The sequence below is a fragment of the Giraffa tippelskirchi genome, chromosome 13 (genome assembly GCF_054371585.1).
Source record: "Giraffa tippelskirchi isolate mGirTip1 chromosome 13, T2T-mGirTip1v1.2.pri, whole genome shotgun sequence".
Classification (NCBI taxonomy): domain Eukaryota; kingdom Metazoa; phylum Chordata; class Mammalia; order Artiodactyla; family Giraffidae; genus Giraffa; species Giraffa tippelskirchi.
Window position 1 is genome coordinate 26,712,636 of NC_137287.1, and position 12,562 is coordinate 26,725,197.

At 45.2% G+C, this 12,562-nt stretch overlaps 1 long non-coding RNA gene across 2 annotated transcripts in view; it reads right to left on the reverse strand.

The window, feature by feature from the left end:
* Positions 1–12,562, reverse strand: part of LOC145532044 (uncharacterized) — a 494,613-nt gene that overhangs the window by 326,170 nt on the left and 155,881 nt on the right. The gene's annotated exons all lie outside the window — the stretch shown is intronic.

A 12,562-nucleotide genomic window follows, 5' to 3' on the forward strand; every position in this document is an offset into this window, starting at 1 on the left:
GCCCCTGCAGTAGGATACGCTCGAAGTCTGACCCTTCCTTCCCGGCTCGCACCTCTCCCTTGCCCCCAGTATTCCATCAGCCTGAAGTCCAGTGTGTTCCAATTCTCCAAGTCCCTCCTCTCCAGCCTCCTCTTTTTTTACTTTAATTATTTTATTTTTTTTAATCGGAGGATAATTACTTTGCAATATGGTGTTAGTTTCTGCTGTACATCAACATGGGTCAGTTACAGGGATACATGTGTCTCCTCCCTCTTGAACTCCCTCCCACCTCCCACCCCATCCCACCCCCCTAGGTTGTCACAGAGCACCAGGTTTGAGCTCCCTGCATCACACAGCCAATTCCCATTGGCTGTCTGTTTTACATATGGTAATGTATATGTTTCAATGTTACTCTTCCAATTTGTCCCTCCCTCTCCTTCCCCCCAAATGGCAACCAACTCCAGTATTCTTGCCTGGAGAATCCCAGGGACAGGGGAGCCTGGTGGGCTTCCATCTATGGGGTCGCACAGAGTCAGACACGACTGAAGCGACTTAGCAGCAGCAGCAGCAGCAGCTCCTTCCCCCACTGTGTCCACAAGTCTCTTCTCTATGTTTGCATCTCTACTGCTGCCCTGCAAATAGGCTCATCAGCACCATCTTTCTAGATTCCATATATATGTGTTAATATTTCCACTCACCTCTCCCCAGTTAGACCTCCCGCACCCCACCCCAGCAGGAGCTCCCCATCTGACTTTGCTTGCCAGTGCTTGTCCCTGCAAGCCCTCCTATAGGGGCTCCCCAGGGGACCTCATGCTTTCAGCAGGTCCCACGGCCAGTCTGACCTCTCTGAGCTCTTCCTCTCCAGGAAGAGCTTCCTGGAGAAGCCCTTCCCAACAAGACTCCCTACAAGTACCTCTGCTTTCCCTCAACACAGACAGGTTGTTCACACCTCTGCCCACATGTTAAAATAACCTGGGGAAGCTTTACAACACACTGTTTGCCAAGAAGCATGTGAGAAGACGCTCGAGGTCATTAGCAACCTGGGAAGCCATAATGAAATATCCCACTTCACACCCACCAGAATAGATATAATAAAAAACACAGACAGCAATAAGTCCTGGTGAAGACATGGAGAAATCAGGAGACTCAGACACTACTGGTGGGAATGTAAATGGTGCAGTTGCTTTGGAAAACAGAGCTGGCAGTTCCTCAAAAGGTTAAGCACAGAGTTAACTGTGTGTGCGTGTGTGTGTGTGTGTGTTACTGGTTGCTCAGTCGTGTTCGACTCTGTGCGACCCCATGGACTGTAGCCCACCAGGCTCCACTGTCCATGGGATTCTCCAGGCAAGAATAGTGGAGCAGCTTGCCATTTGCTCCTCCAGGGGATCTTCCTGACCCTAGGGATCAAACCCACATCTCTTGAGTCTCCTGCATTGGCAGGCAGATTCTTTACCACTGCACCACTTGAGAAGCCCAGAGTTAACCATATGACCCAGCAAATCAACTCTTCTGTATATATCCAGGAGAATTCAAAACATATATTCATGTAAAAACTTATACACAAAAGCTCACAATTCATAATAACCAATTATACTGGATTAAAATCCCTAGGGTGGGGACCAGAAATCTGCATGTTTAATAGGTGTTTTTTTCTTAGACATTCTGGAGAAGCACTGACCTACAGAATCAAATCTGTCCAAGGTCTATGTCACAGCCAAGACCATGCCTTTAGGGCCTGGCTCTGCCTGCATCTGTGACTTCATCTCTCACCATTCTTTCCCAGCCCCATACATCTGCACCAGGACCTGCTGCCCCATGTCATGGAAATGGCCTTTCCCTTCCCCTTCACTTGGCTCCTGCAATTGGCCTCTAGGTCTCCACTCCAGTATTACCTATTCTTATAAACTTTTCCTGAGTTCCCAACTTCCTTGAATTTTATATATATATATATATATATATATATATATATATAATATTTATTCTATATTTTATAAATATATTTATATATTTTATATATATATATATTTAAAATCTCCCAGGAATTTTCAACCAGGAGTGACTATGCTCCCAGGGGACATTTGGAAAATCTGCAGATATTTTTGATTTTCACAGCTTGGGGTGGGGAAGTACTACTAACATTTGATGGGTAGAGTTCAGGGATGCTGCTAAACATCATACAATACAACTGGAAAGACAGACACACACACACATACACACACTCACACACTTCAAAGAATTACCCAGCCCACCCCAAATGTCAATCGTGCTGATATTAAGAAAGCCTGCTACAGCCTACTGTCATGTGAGTTCTTCAAGGGCAGGGAATGTATAAAATTCAACCATGTAATCTCAGAACTAGGTACAGAGCCTGGCACACCACAGAGGAATGGATTATTTATTGCTCTCATCTGGCACTTGGCTGTGTTCATTCATACCCACCTTATTCAAAAAAAAGAATTGTAGCTGCTAACAAAAACCTATGCAATACAACAAGATAAAATAAATAAGTGAGAGTGTCTTAGAAGGAGAAAATATGATGAAGCCATATGTGGGCTGGAATCAGATAAGCATTAGAAATGGTGATTATAGTCATAAGGTAAAGATGAGCTGCAGTTTGACCATAGGCTTCCTGTTGACCATAGCAAAGTATGAAATATGAGATTCATCCAGTCAATAAAAATACCAAAGTTGCTCAAGGGAAGCACAGCTTTCTCTGATACTGACACATGACAAACACTGGGAGTGAAGCAGGCAAATTCAGCAGGAGTCTTTCATGACTGTTTTTTACAACTTCTTGTGAGTTATCCTCTCCTCCCTGACTTCATTCTTTTTGCCACGTAACTTGGTAGTTTCTCCCCACTCTTTGAGTTTGGGCTTAGTCATGTGACTTTCTTTGGTCAATGGGATGAAAACAGACATGATGCAAGCAGGAGCTTAGGATCCAGCTTGTGAGGCTGGATGTATCTTCCTGAATCTCTGCCATCATCATCAGAAGAACATGCCCTAGCCAGAGCCCTGATCCAAAGAGATATGTGGACTCAATCTGAGTCACATTAACCCATAGTCCCACACCCTGCAGCAAAACCATCAAGCTGAGCCCAGACTAGCTCAGCAAATCCCCTGATGGCTTACAGTTGCACGAGCAGGCCCAATTGAGTTCAGCAGAGCCTCTCCAGCCATCCCTCCACATGCATGAACTAAGTACATGTTTATTGTTACGTGTCAGAGTATGGGGATGGCTTGTTATGTAGCATTATCCGGGCACTAGATAACTACAGCATCTCCCAAATGCAAAGTGAAAGGCTAACACCAAAGCATGGCAAACATAAGTAAATATAAACAACCTTTCGCAGAGCTAAGATAGAGTAAATTATCCCACATTGTTTTCCCCCAACTAGATAGTAATTCCTTGATGATAGACCACATGTTGCCCTAAATGACCACTACAGAGCTGGGCACTTAAGGATACTTGATGCAAATGTGTCAATCATTATTTGACTGGGAACAGAACCAACCCGAAGCATTTCAGCCAAATGCTGGAATGAACCAAAGTCAAAGTGCATGCAAAAGTAAGCAATCAGTTGATTAAACCGGACAGTCTATAGATTCAGATGCCCTAAATGCCCTCCATCATATCAGATCTGCCCGAGGACCTAAGGCAGATGACACAGGGCAGGTTTCCTGGTCTCAGCTCCCATGTGGCAGCCACCTTTCCATAGGATGGGTTCTTTCTGATCACCGCAGCCCCTTCAGCAATGGGTCCAAGAACTCGCTTGATCTCTCATTCTTGCACATAGCTCCACTTCTAACTCAGAGACAATTCCTGTTCTTCCCTCCATTGGATGGCAGGCCTGAGATCTCTGGCTTGACTGCTCAGAAATTAAAAGGCCTGGCCCCCATCTATATTTATGTTCTCTCAGTTCTTCATACAGCGAATGATTAAAGGCATGTACTGTAGAGTCAGGCAGTCCCAGGTTTCTACTGCAACTCTGCCACTTATGTCTGTGTGACCTTGGGAAGGCATTTAACCTCTCTGAGCCTTTGTTGTCTTAACTGTACAATAGACATAATAATACTTACCTGTCTTAGGGTTGTTGTTTGGATCGGAAAAGGGAAAGTGTGTAAGATACTTAGCACAGCTCCTGGCACACAGTGTGTGTTTAATGAATGTGAGCTATTGTCATTTGGCTTTGAATTCAGAGTGAACTGATCAGATGGGGTATCCAAGGGGTAGAATGGGGAGCAGAGGCAAGAGGACCTACTATAAGCACCTACCTACAGTGTGCTGGCCACTGTGCTAAGCTCTCTCACTTAATCCTCACCACTACCACCTACTTTGTTACCATGGCAGCTGTAACAGGACATAAAGTAGGAATTTTCCTATGGCTCTGGAATTGACGGCTATGTCACACAGCTGGCTCCTAGCTCAGGGGAGATCTCCAAGAGAAATTGCTCCCAGAGAGGATCATCACCCATCCCAGGTTTGCCTGGAATGGTCCCAACTTATAGCTGGTGCCTTAGCACAACAATTAATAAATCCCCACTCCCTTTCATACACAGAAGTGCCCAAATTTGAGCAATAAATTATATGGTCACTTACCCTGGAGCCAGGGATGAGTGACTTCTAAGAAGGGGGGGCTAATGTCCCTGCCTTGAGGTGCGGAACCCCAAGATCCCTCCAGTGCTGTCACTGAAGCAACATTAAGTGGGGATTCCTAGGAGAGTAAGCAAAGTAACCACCTCTCACTCTCTGTGTCCTCAGAGCCCTCGGGACTCTCTGTAGAGGAGAAGCCAGAGGGAGTGGAGCGGCCTCAAGCCTCTGAGTGTGGGGCTTTGGGGCCACAGATGATTGAAAGGAGCCAAAGGGCGGCAGAGCAAGCCCTCTCTTAGGGGCCTCAGTGACAGGATCCAGGTGAAGTTGGGACCAAGCCCACCACCAATGACAGGGCCACTGAGTTTGCACAAGCCTTGAGCTACACAGAGACCTGGTGTCCCTCTGGCCAATGCCAGGTCAGAAGTGCCACCAATGCTAAGCCTAGCCAAGTTAAGTAACGAATATCCTCCTTTCCCGCTCCCTCCTTCCACCTCTTCAGGTCTCTGACACGTGGGAAGGAAGAGACCATCTCATTGGATCTGAAACCGGAGGTTTAACTTGGACCTGACTGAGATTTTTAATAGCTGAAAGGTCAGAAAGTTAAGGGATCCGCCACCCAGTGGGGTAGAGATTTAACACACACAGTTGATAATAGGATTGAAAAAATGGTTCCATGTTTCTACTGCAGGGAGTTGAAACTTCTTCCCAGACTAACTATCTGTCATTTATTGTGTACACTGCACTAGGTACTTTACATGTTTTAGCTCACTTAAACCTCACAACATCCCTTACCCCCTCTAATGGATGGGGTATCTGAATCTCAAAGTGACTTGCCCAAAGGACTCCAGCTAAAGAATGAGCAAAGATTTGAACCCAGGTCTGTCCGCCGACACAGTCCTGGCTCCTTCCCCTACATTAAGCTGTCTCCTCCAGCTCATCTTCACCCATCTCCGTTCACAGACGTCCCCTGGGTCTCATCAATTTCACGTTGCTGGTCATAGCTTCAACCTGTTAAATGGCACGCAGCCACTGTGGGAGAAGATTCTAATTGTGCCTGACCACAAGGTCTGCAGGGAGTTAATAAATTATTCCAAGAGTATGTGTGCACTGAAGGCCTTATTGACTGGAGTCCATTTCCTGAGCTGGCATAATTTTTTCACCAGCAACTGTTGCGAAGCAAGTGCAAATGCAAATTTTGATGCCTCTTCTACAGGATCCCTTGCTTATCACCAAGGCTACATCATCAAAGCCTGTCTCACAGCCAAGGCCATTACAGAGGGACAATCCCATAAGAAAGAGGAAAGGTAAGTTTTAGGGGTTCATGGGTTTCCATAGAAGAAGTACTTCAGTTCATTTCTTTATGGATTTGCAAATGAGTACTATTTTTGTCCCTCCTGGTCTCATCATTTTGGCTAAGAGAACCACAACTGATTCACTACAGTATTGTGATACTCAATAATAGAAACAACCCAAATGTCTATCATTAGGGAAGTAGATGGCTAAACCATGGTACATCCACCCAATAGAGTGCCATGAAGTCATACTAAAAGAATGAGGAAGATCTTTATGCCCAGTATGGAGTGGTCTCTAATTTACCTCTTTAAAATGAAATTAGCAAGGTTCAGAAAAGAGCAGTATATAGTTTTGTATCTCAAAGAGATGAGATTATATATTTGTTTATATCAGCAAAATGAAACAGACCATCAGAAAATGGCTCCCTTGGATGGGGTAAGAAGTATAAAGGTTACATGAATGGAAGTGGGACTTCACTGAGGCAAAGACTGGGAGGAAGAACCAAGGTGGAGGAGTGCGGGAGTGGACCACCCCACACTGCCAGACGCAGTCAATCAGATGCCAGATGCAGTCAGTCAGATGCACTGTCTGTTCTTGTTGTTGTTGTTCAGTGGCTCAGCTGTGTCTGACTCTTTGCGACCCCATGGACTGCAGCACGCCAGGCTTCCCTATCCTTCAAATATCTCCCAGAGTTTGATGCTACTATTACAGGAAACTGGATAAAGGATAAATATGGGAATTCTCTGTGCTATCTTTACAACTTTTCTGTGCAACCAAAACTATTCCAAAATACAAGGTTTATTTTTTTTTAATATATGAGACATGTTGAATGCCACTTGAATGAATAAGCAATATGAAATGAGGAGGGGGAAGCAACTAAAAGTCATCTGCTTTTTGTCATCACTGTACAGACACCACTAAACAATATCAGTGATAGAACACCCACTTCGACCATCTAGGGCAACCACACACCAGCACTCACTCTTTGTACCCCCAATGTTCTGAGGATACCTTTTTAATACCAGTATAAAAATAAAACAAAATTTGAAAATAAAAGGAAAGAAGAACCCTAATAAATTGTATTTGTGTGCTGTGGGTGCTAAGTTGCTTCAGTCACGTCAGACTCTGCAACCCCATGGACTACAGCCCACCAGGCTCCTCTGCCCATGGGATTCTCCAGGCAAGAATACAGTAGTGAGTTGCCATGTCCTCCTCCAGGGGATCTTCCCAACCAAGGGATCAAACCTGGGTCTCCAGCATTGCAGGCAGATTCTTTATCATCTGAGCCACCAGGGAAGCCTAACATTGGGCATAATTAACCCAAACCTGAGAGCCATCACCACAGACCCCTATCTAGGCCGGGTTTCAGCAACTCCTCACCAAAATCCTACAGCCACAAAACTAGTAGTGGAATTAAAATCCAAGTCTGTCTGAGCCCACATCTCACAAGCTTTCTGATGGACCTTCATGCTGGGCAGTGGAAATGAAACATGAAAAAAAGACCAGAATGGGAACTTGCAGTTCTCCTATCCCATAGAAGTGTCACAGGGATGCAAAAATGTCATCAGCAGGACTGCATTTTGCCTTTTTAACAGGACTCTCCTCTTCCAGGAGAAATCACGTAGGCAGAGCCTTGAGTGCTGAATGTAATCCCAACAGGCTGCAGGCAGAGCAGAAGGAAAGCTGAGGGCAGACCTTATCCATTCAGTGAGCAAACAGTCCCTTTGAACAACCTATCTCAGAGTTCTTCCCTAAAAGGAAGCCCCTCCTCGTAGAAATCCCACAAAGAACTCATCATACCCTCAGCTGTGTGACTTTCATATTTAACTACCAGCTTCTACTGCAGTGTGTTTTATGGTTATAGGCACCACTTCCAAGCCCTACAGCTATCTGCCCACCTTGGAGCCTCTGAATCAGCTCCTTCCTCTGCCCCATTTGTCCCCAGATATCTGCTTGGCTCATTATTCAGGCCTTTGCTCAAAGCTACTACCTCAGAGAGGCCTTCCCTCACCCCCTCTCCATTCCTTTACTTTATTTACCATCATATTACTCACTGTCTCTTATTTATCCATGTGTTGACTTGTCTGCTGTTTTCCAACTCTGAAAGCTCCATCAGAGCAACATCTGTCCACGACGCATCCCCGGATTCTGACACTGTTAAGGGTAAAGTGAAGGTACAGAGGCCACAAATAAATGTCCATGGCATGCTAAAAGAGCAGGAAGAGGGAGGCCATTGGCAGAGCAGGAGATGAGGAGAAGGGTAAGCCAAGAGCGGCAGGCAACGTTCGGCTCACAAAGGCCTTTGTGGACCAGGGCAAGTGGTTTGGGTTTTGTTCTGAGTACAAAGGGCGGCCTCTGAGGAGCTGTAAGCTGACAGGTGACATCATCTGATTGTTTAGCCTAAAGATCACTCTCGCTGTTATATGGAGAACAGGTGGAATAGGGCAAGAGATAAAGCAGGAGGACCAGTTATAAAGGCTACTGGAACAGTCCAAGGGAGACAGGATGGTGGCTCAGCTTAGGGCATAGCCCTGAAGGTGGACAGAAATAGATAGAAGGCTTGTGGATGTATCTCAGCCATTTGTGTGAATCAGAGGTGGAACATAGGAGAAATAAAGAGGCAAGGATGGCTACAGGGTTAAAGACCTGAGCAACTGAGTGGATGGATGGTGGTGGAATTTACTCAGATGGGAGAAACTATACCTTTGGCAGGGTTGGGGGTAGAGAATGAAAATCCATCACATTTTGTGAGCTCCATTAACATCAAGAAGCCAGAAAAGCTTAATATGAGCTTTTGGAAACCACTGACCACTCCTTTAGAGCACACGCCCTTTCCTTTCTAACAAAAACATCTTCCTTGTTTAGCCAAGTCCAGATTCCTTGCAAACAGAAGAAAGAAGAGGTGTTGTTTTGATTCACAAAAGGACCACAACAAGATGGATCTATATTAGAGTTTACACCAGAGTCTGCTGGGTTCCTATTTCCAAAACTGGCCCCCAACATACATCCCCTCATCACAGGAAGGAGGCAGCTATTTCCCCTCTCCTTTAGACTGGGCTGGACTTACAATCAGATCAAGCAACAGAATGTGATGGAAGTGACATGCCAAGTCTTCCAAGCCTCAAGAGGACTGGCAACTCTCGCTTCCTGCCCATTAAAACCAGTTGCCATGCTGAGAGAAGCCCAATCCACTCAGAGAAGACACGCGGAGGGGAAGTGAGGCTCCCTGGTTGAGCTCACAGGTAACAGCTGTGTGAGTGGAGCTACGTGGGTGCTCCAGCCAAGTTGAGTTCCCACGTGGTTGAAGCTCTAGATTATGTCACGTAGACCAGAAGTTTTGCCAGCTGAGCCAAACCAACCACCAGAATCATAGCAATAATAAGTTTATAAAGCCACTAAGTGGTTAATTCCCTGGAGAAGGGAAAGGCTACCCACTCCAGTATTCTGGCCTGGAGAATTCCATGGATTATACAGTCCATGGGGTGGCAAAGAGTCGGGCACGACTGAGTGACTTTCACTTTCACTTTCAGTGGCTTCCCTGATAGCTCAGTTGGTAAAGAATCTACCTGCAATGCAGGAGACCCTGGTTTGATTCCTGGGTAGGGAATATCCTCTGGAGAAGGGATAGGCTACCCACTCCAGTATTCTTGGGCTTCCCTTGTGGCACAGCTGGTAAAGAATCTGCCTGCAATGCAGGAGACCTGGGTTCTATCCCTAGGTTGGGAAGATACCCTGGAGAAGGGAAAGGCTACCCACTCCAGTATTCTGGCCTGGAGAATTCCATGAACTATAAAGTCCATGGGGTCGCAAAGAGTCAGACACGACTGAGCGACTTTCACTTTCACTCTCAGCTGGTTAATATGCGTCAGTCAATAATTGAAGCACTAAATCTAATAACTACCTTGAATCTAGGATTCCTTTGATGAAGTAATAATCCCACATTCAACGCTCATATCAACTGAAAAACGTGTCAGAATTTTAGAAACCTTAAAAATCTGCCCAGTGCAAGTCTCAGAATCAAGAATATGGCCACTAGATGACATACACAGGTACTTCAAGCTCCATATCCTCCAGATTCCCACATCTACTTCAATTACATGCAGATAACAGGACACATCTTTAGACAACTCAGATTGCATCTGGCTTGTCACCTGGTTTGTCCCTAAATGTATTGCTTCTTCAAAGTGAGCAGACATGTTCCTCTCTCTTCCTACACTCACGGCAGATTTCAATAACACTCCTTTTTGATGAAGTAATACAAGACACAGACGCAGTCCTAAAACTCAATTTATGGAAGTCAGTGGAGACCAGAGTTTGGACTGAAACTCCCAATCTTGCCTAATTAATGACACACATTATTGCCCCTGCTCCCCTAACGGAAAGCAGCCTCCAAACCTTGACGTGTTTTCCCAATGATGAAACGCAATAAATGAATCAGTGTCCTGAGGGACCGTGGCGGGAATAAAGGGAAAGCCGCAGAAGATAGATGATGTCTCAACTAATTTTATGATTTATCGATCTCCACTATGCTCATTTTGCAACGTGGGCGAGCTCATTTTTCTGCCAGGCCCACGGTGGTGTCACCCTTGCTAATAGATATGATTACCATCCCAAAACCATGTTTGTGAAAATAAGAAGTGTGGCTTCTCTTGGCTGCTGACCTCAGCAGTTCTCTTTTATTATGTGTGCTGGACCTGCCAAGAACTGAAATTGATGCCCTTATCCGGGGACTCTGTTGGATGGTCACAAGCTTTTTTCTCATTTTTCTTCCCAACAAGTTCATCTTTAAGCAAGTACAGATTCATGGTTTAAATTACTGAGTTGACACATCATCTGTTTTCAGTTTGTGTAACCTCACAAGGAGGATCTTTCTTGTGGTGAAGAGCAGGATAGGAGAGAGAAGTGTCACCACTAACCATTTATGGCCCATGTGCCAGCTTGAGTTTAAAGATATATTTGTTGGAACGCAACACAAACTCATTTGGATGGTTTGATGATTCCATTCAGAATCAAACACTGATGGGTATAGGCACTGTGCTAAGTAAGCATCCTGGGGTAGGCAGTCATTCAATAAGCATTTATTTGGCATCTACTGTATGCTACATGCTGATGTCACAGGGTGAGCAAGACAGACATTGTCTCTTTTCTCATAGAAACTGAGCCACAATGAAAAAAGACCAAATTTCAAAAGTAATACAGTAGGATGCATTGATCTACTATGCCACAGCTGTGCTGTGCAGCATACAACCAGTGGCTTCCAGTGACAAGTGTTAAATCTTGCTCATGCATCCATGATTTGGCCTGGGTCTGGCTAATCCAGGCAGGGCTTGGCTCCAAGCTGAGCCTGTTCAGTTCAGGTCTGCCCCAGCTCTCTCTCCTTCCGTGACCAGCAGGTTACCCAGGGCAAGCTGCTCTCATGGCCACGGCAGAAGTGAAGAGTGCAAGCCTACAACTCTGTCGTATTTCAAGCTTTTGCTCATGTCACGCCTACTAACATCCAGTTGGCCAAAACGAGTCATATGGCCAAGTCCAAAGTTATGGGCTAAGGAAATGAACTCCACCCACAACTGTAAAACGAAGGAAGTGAACACATGCTGGGTAGTGATGCAAACTATTGCACAGAATGACGTGATTTTTAAAAAGTAATTTGGGAGGGATCAGAGAGAGCAGAACCCAGGAAGTAAGGGGGAGAGTTAAGAGGAATGTTGTCAGATGGGCAGACAGGGGGTGGACTTTGTTGGGGTGCCAGCCACATCAGATTTGGAATTTCAAAGGATCCCATTCACTGCTGTGTAGAAAATGGATCATAAGAGGCACAGGAGCAGAAGCAAGGAGGCTCATTCAGACACTGATACAGTGGTCCAGGGAAAAGGATGGGTAGCATGGGCTTGGGTAGTAGTGGTGGAGATGGAGGGAAGTGACTGGCTTGAAAAACAGAAGCAAAAGGACAAGGTAGTGAAGTGGATAACAGATAGTCCCTGATCTTAAAGAGCTAATCATCTACGAGATGAAACAGGAAGTACATAAATAGCCATGGTATAGTGAGGCATGATCCTTAATGGGGCCATAAATGAAGCACTCAGGAAACGTAAAGAGAGCTGTGAACTTTTTCTGAGGGCATCTGGGAAACTTCAGAGAAGAGGTGACATTTTGAGCTGGGCTTCAAACATTTCATCTCAAATGGCACCAAGCTGGAAATACACTCATGTCACAAAGCCACACCTAGGATGGGTACACCAGAAATACATCAGTCAAGCAGAAGGAGAACAACTTCCCATGAGAACACGTGTTACTGTTTAAGGATACAGACTCTGATATGTATATATACCTGCTGGTGCATATATAAGAAGGAGGCCATGGGTATTAAGACAGGGAACAGGTAGTTACTATATCACACACTATCAAAAGAGACCTTCTGTCACCTCACATCAGTGAGAATGGCTATTATCAAAAGGACAAGAGATCACAAGTGTTGGAGAGAGTGTGGAGAAAAGGGAACCCTCCTACATTGTTGGTGGGAATGTAAGTTGGTGCAGCCACTGTGGGGGTGCAGTCTGAAGGTCCCTCAAAAGATTTTTAAAGAAACTATCACATGATCCAAAGGAAACAAAAACAGGATCTCAAAAAGGTATCTGCAGCCCTATGTTCATGGTAGCACTATTCACAACAGCCAAGACATAGAAATAAGCTAAGTAT